Source organism: Mesoplodon mirus (assembly GCF_964341445.2).
Source record: "Mesoplodon mirus genome assembly, chromosome: 16".
Lineage (NCBI taxonomy): Eukaryota > Metazoa > Chordata > Mammalia > Artiodactyla > Ziphiidae > Mesoplodon > Mesoplodon mirus.
Window position 1 is genome coordinate 7,931,882 of NC_138992.1, and position 6,597 is coordinate 7,938,478.

The window sequence follows — 6,597 nt, forward strand, 5'->3', positions numbered from 1 at the left end:
TTCCCACAAACGCAGGTCCCCCAGGATTTGGTTGTGGGAACCCTGGGGAAATCCACCCGACAACACCCCTCAGGCTGCTCCAAACACGCACTTGATTGTTCAACAAAGAGCTAATGGGATAAAAAACAACAACAACAACAACAAGATTTTGTCATTTACTACAGCATGGATGATTTGGAGGGCATGACTCTAAGTGAGGTAAGTCAGACAGAAAAACAAATACTGCATGATATCACTTATATGTGGAATCTAAAATATACAAAAACTAGTAATAACAAAAAAGAAACAGACTCACAGATATAGAGAACAAACCAGTGGTTATGGGCTGGGATGGGGGGCAGCAATCTGGAGGGCAAGAGGTGGGAGGAGGGAGGTACAAACTACTGGGTGTAAGATCGGGCTTCCCTGGTGGCGCAGTGGTTGAGAGTCCGCCTGCCGATGCAGGGGACACGGGTTCGTGCCCTGGTCTGGGAAGATCCCACATGCCGCGGAGCGGCTGGGCCCGTGAGGGCCCGTGAGCCATGGCCACTGAGCCTGCGCGTCTGGAGCCTGTGCTCCGCAACGGGAGAGGCCACAACAGTGAGAGGCCCGCGTACCGCAAGAAAAAAAAAAAAAAAAAGATAGACTCAGGGGTGTATTGTACAACACGGGAAATATAGACAATATTTTGTAATAACTGTAAATGGAAAGTAACCTTTAAAACTTGTATAAAAATTATTTTAAAATTAAAAAAATAATAAGTTAGTTAAATTTTTAAAAATAGATAAAAAACCAACCAAAAAAATTCTAATTTCTTTTAACTTTCTACCATAAGGATCTTTACATGTACACAAAGCTTGAAAGGAGAGAGTATATGATCCCAGGTGTTAGATTCAACGATCCTCAGTGTTTTTCCATACACGCCCCCTCATTTTTTCTTTTCCTTTCTTTTTCATCATCCTTTTTCATGTCCAGCTGTGTTTAGGGATCTGCCTCAGATGTCACTTGGCCCCTGTGCGTGAGGGAGTAGTTCTCTCAGAGCGTGCCTGTCCCATCCGCCCGAGTGTCACCCACCAAGTGGAGGCGTCCCCAGGCCCTCTGGCGCCCTGTCCTCCAAATGCCTTTGGAAGGTGGTTTATTTACACCAGGATTCACTAAAGTCATGTCACCAAAGGTCTGTCCCTTCCTAAGCAAGGAGGTCATGTGAGGTCCAGGATGCTGTACTTCTAAGGGCCTGAGAAGAAACACCACCACTGATTCGTGGGTCCCTCTGTACCCACTGGGGAAGGGCCAGCTTCTCCTTCACTTCTGCTTCGTTCACTGAGTCAGCGCCCACCAAACACCTCCGGGGCTCGGGTACTAACCAGCCCTACTTTATCAGTATCCATCTGTGGGACGATGATGATGATGCATTTTTCCCCTCTCCCCCCGACCCCGCCCCCAAAGCCCACCACTGGGTCTGTCCAAACTCTGGAGCCCTGAAGAGCAAGACGATGCCCCTTCCACATGTCAGAGTCACAGCTGTTTGGTCATCTTCGGCTGAAGCATCAGATCCTCATGGAATCAGCAAATTCCAGGTAACCTGCTTCTCAGAGAGGCTAGGCACCTCGCCACACCTTTTATCTGTGGTCACATGGAAGGATTCAGAGACTGGTTACACTCAACTCCAGTCCCACTGCTACGGACTGAATTGTGTCCCCAAAATCCGTATGTTGAAGCCTTCACCCCCAGTGTGATGGTATTTAGAAATGAGGCCTTTGGGGGATGGTTAGGTTTAGATGAGGCCCCATAATGGGATTAGTGCCCTTTTAAGAAGATACCTAGTGAGAAGGCAGCTCAGCAAAACCAGATCCCAGCTGGGCTCTGGGAAGCACATCCCTCCCCCCATCTCTCCCCCATCTCCAGAACTCCATGTGGCTCACTGCTCAGGCTGTCCTGGCTGCTGCAATCAGTGATAGAAAAGTCAGTTCAATTGGATGAGATAAGCAAAAGGGAATTGAATATTCTGCTCCAGTTTTAAGCCGCACTCTCCAATTCAGCTTGACCTAAAGTACAATTAGCATTTGATTTTGACTGGCTCCTGAAGCAATCTTGCCATGACCCCAGAGCTCAGGACAGTAAGGTGGACTTGAGGCCCTAAGGCCCCAGCCATTTGGAATCAGAGACCTGGGCCTTGTCAGGCTATGGACCTTGGAGGCCGTGGATCTGGCTGGAAGCCTGCAGGCCAAGGGCACAAGTTGGTAGAAACTCACATCCCCAATTTGCAGTCTGCCGCGAACGAGGGAAAGTAGACAGCAAGACTGTGGGTACCAGTGATAGGGAAAGGCACGTGTTGCACCCAGATGGCACATGCTGCAAAGGAGGGTTTCGGGAGTGGGCGTGTGTGATGTCCAGAAACATCAGTGTGGCCAACGGAGACATGGTCCTCACCCTGGACACTGCTGCTGAGAGCTGGACGTGAGTGGCCATAGGCTGGGGTGGCAGTCGTGTCCACAGGACCATCCAGGCACATTTCACAAAACAGGGCAACGAGCTACCACCCTCTTTTCAAGGCCAGGGATCCCCTGGACGCCCCATGCCCAGCACACTTCCTGGCTTGCGGAAGGCCTCAGCAAAGGGTCCTGATTGCTATCAATTCAGAGCATCCTTTCTCCAGCCCTGGGGAAGGGGTGCTTACGTATAACCTATCACTGTGGTAAGTTGAGTGCCCTGAGGGCACCTTCAGATCCACGTATGTCCAGGCTCAGCTTCCTGTGGGGACCGACCAGTTCTGAGAACTCCTTCCCCTCCATGTTTTAAAACATTTGGACTGGCTTTCCTGAAACTTTATCCAAAACAGGGAGCTAGAGGTGGTGTAGATTTGTGGATCGCTGGAAGGTTCCTTTCCTTTGTAAGTCCCCCAAGAAGGAGGCTTGGCTGGATCACAGGTACACACAGGTCCTGGGAGTCAAAGACATGGACCTTTTCTGTAAAGTAGGAACGATGATTCCTGATTTGCCTGTCTCATGGGAGTGTATGAGAAACTAACATACGTTATGTACACATACACTTCATTTGATAAATATGTACCGAGAGCCACTGGGGGCTCGGCAAGACAGGTTCTGCACCATCAGAAGGTCACAGTCTTATAGGGGAGACAACGGTAACACCAGGAAAAGCGGGAGATTATTAATAATGATCAGAGTTCCCTTTCACACGCTAAGTGCTTTGCCTACGTTAGTCTCATTTAATCCTGCAGCAATCCTGCCAAAAGGCACCGTTCCTTCTAGAGGAGAATTGAACAAGGAAACTGAGATTCCAGGAGATGAAGTAACTTGTCAGGGTGGGAGGGGTAGTGCCAGGACTTCAACAGCAAGGTGCTGAGTTCCCCACAGGAGTGTGAGGACGGGGGACTGTCTGCTTTGCTCCACACTGAAAGAGCCTGACCAGAACACGGAGAGACAGTGGCCACCAGAGGGTGCAATGGAATCGCCTTCAGCCGGATTTTCAACACAGAAAGGGTTTGAAAACCACATGAAAAAACACACACACCCAGGTCAGAACTTAAAAAGACTTGGTTATTATCAAGTCCACCACTTCCAGATAAGGAGATTGAGATCTTTGTCACTCAGCCAAGAGAACTGGGTCAAGAGGAAAAGCCTGGACGCAGTTGGAAAAGGTCAAAACCCCAAGCAAATGAGGACTGGCTAAAAAGCTTTACATGGTGTCGCATTGTCACACAGCGTACCTGGGCCCAGGCCCCTGCTGTACCTCCAGACCTCAGAATTTCACTAGCTTCAAACTCCCACCCTTTCTCTGCGACTCGTTAGCTTTCTAATCTATGGGGTAAACCTGATTTCTTGGACTTAGTTTCTTAATCTGTAGAATGAGTATTAAATGAAAAAGTACACGGAAAGCGAAGATGGCAACATCACACTTTCTGAGTTCTTTCTCTGTACCAGGCATTCCTCATGCATTTTCTCATTCAGTTCTCACAAGAGCCCCTTGGATGCGATAGTGCTACCGCCTTCACGGAAGATCTGAGGCTCAGAGACTGTTAGCTACTTGCCTGTGGCCACATACGCCACGAGGGATCAGAGGATTCAAGATCAGACCTGACTCCATCAGTCAGGATACAACAGCCTAGTGCTGCAGCGACAAATAAGCCCGAGAATCCCAGTGACTTAGAACAGATGACAGGCGTGTATTTCTTGCTGTGTCAGAGTCTGGTGGGTTTGGCAATTTCCCTACATGGGCCCTCCATGTGGTGACTTGCGCTGCCCTGTTGTTTTCATCCTGTGACAGTACCAGCTTCAGCTTCAATCCGTGGCCTTCAAGGTCACTGGCAAGGGGACAAGGGGATGGGAATGACTCACTAAATCTTAACTTGGAGTCCACACCCACCACTTCCACTCAAGGTCTAGTGGCCAGAACGACCCACGTGGTCCAAACAAAGCTGCAAGGGAGGCTGGGAATGCGGTGGAGTGTCTGGGATAGGAGAGGAGCAGTATCTCCACCCATGTCTTTCCTTGACGTCACAGACATCAGAGAGCTGCTGGTGAGAGGCCCCCTGGCTCTGCCCTGTGAGTCCTGAGTGTGCCTGGGCAGAGCGCTCCGTTCTGCAGGCTCAGCGAAATGCAGACAGGCCAGCCCAGACCCTAGGGAAGGACCCCAGAGACAGGGGTAGTGGAATCAAGGCTGTTCAGCCTCGTCTTCATCAATGCCTTCTATTATCCGAAGGGCTGTTGTGCAGATGAGAAGCTTGGTGTGTCCAGGCGGCTGTTAGCATTACCTTTGTCCGGCTCCTTCTGTGCAAGACGGTTCTTCCCAATGTAGACCCCCCGGCGATGGCATGAGCTGCTGTCCCAGGAAGGAAGTGAGCTCTCTTTTGGTAGCTGTCTGAGCAAAGGCCAGAGAACCACGTTTGGTAGATGCTAAGAGCAATTTGGACGTCAGGGAAGACACACTGGGAAGAGAGGGTGGAGTTTGCCAGTGACTCCAAGCCATTCCCATTCTTGCAGACAGCATGGCAGCTGGACCACACACTGGCTCTGGGGTCTCCGTTTCCAGATCTGTACGTTGGAGGATCTGGACAAAATCTATGTGTTTCAAGCCTTTATACCGAAGGACATCTAATCTCCTACTTGCCCAAAGTCACAAACAGAAGTTCCCTGAGGCCAGGAATGGTGTCAATTTCTTCCCTTCTGAATTCCCGGCTCCTAGCACAGTAGCAGGCATGTAGTAGGCACTCAAAAATTGTGTTGCTTGACTAAGTGAGCCTTTGGGAATTTATTCAGTTTAAATAGAATGAATGCTAACATTTATTAAATATCTCCCAGGTTCCAGTCTGTTTGTAGTGTTTGCAGGATGTAACTTACATGCTACACAATTCCAGGGGCAAGTATTCTTCCTGGCATGCACATTTTACAGATAAAAAAGAAAGAGCAACACAAACACAACACTGAAAATGGTCATCAAACCACAAGAGAGGAAGGGAAGAAAAAAGACCTGCAAAAACAAACCCAAAACAGCCTCTGTGGAGAACAGTATGGAGGTTCCTTAAAAAACTAAAAATAAAGCTACCATATGATGCTGCAATCCTTCTCCTGGGCATATATCTGGAGAAAAACATGGTCCGAAAGGACACATGCACCCCAGTGTTCATTGCAGCACTATTTATAATAGCCAAGACATGAGAGCAACCTAAATGTTCATTGACGGAGGAATGGATAAAGAAGATGTGGTACAGGTATACAGTGGAATATTACTCAGCCATTAAAAAGAATGAAATAATGCCATTTGCAGCAACATAGATGGACCTAGAGATTGTCATACTGAGTGAAGTAAGTCAGACAAAGAAAGACAAATATCATATGATTTACCTTATATGCAGAATCTTAAAAAAAATGATACAGGTGAACTTATTTACAAGGCAGAAACACTCTCAGAGAACTTGTTGCCAGGGGGAAGGGTCGGGGGGAGGGATAGCTAGAGAGTTTGGGATGGACATGTGCACACTGCTATATTTAAAATGAGTAACCATGAATAATGAAGGAGGACCTACTGTATAGCACAGGGAACTCTGCTCAATATTATGTAACAACCTAAATGGGAAAAGAATTTGAAAAAGTAGATACTCGTATATGTTTAACTGAATCACTTTGCTGTACACCTGAAACTAACACAACATTGTTAATCAACTATGCTCCGATGTAAAATAAAAAGTTAAAAAAACCCGCCAAAACTCTGAGAGGTAGACCACCTTGTCCAGGGGCACACAGCCCATCAGCAGTGGACCCTGAATGTAAACCAGGCAGTCAGGCTCTGAGCCTGCACTCGGAACCCCTAAGCCCCTTGCAGTGTCTCCCAAAATAGCTGTCAAACACCTTTGAGGCACCTAAGGCCGTGGGACATACAGAGGACAAGCTCCTAGAGATAAACTATGCTAGGAATGAAATGAGTCATGACTAAGGATTATGTGTGCTCCATCTGCCACCAAGGCCATGGGGACAGGGAACTCAGCTTTGCTCTAAACCGAGGCATTTTGGAGGTGAGCCCCATGGGCTGATTCATCACAGAAGAGCCAGCCCAGTCCGGGGAATGCCCGGGGATGCCAGAAGGTTAATTTTCACCTTGGCC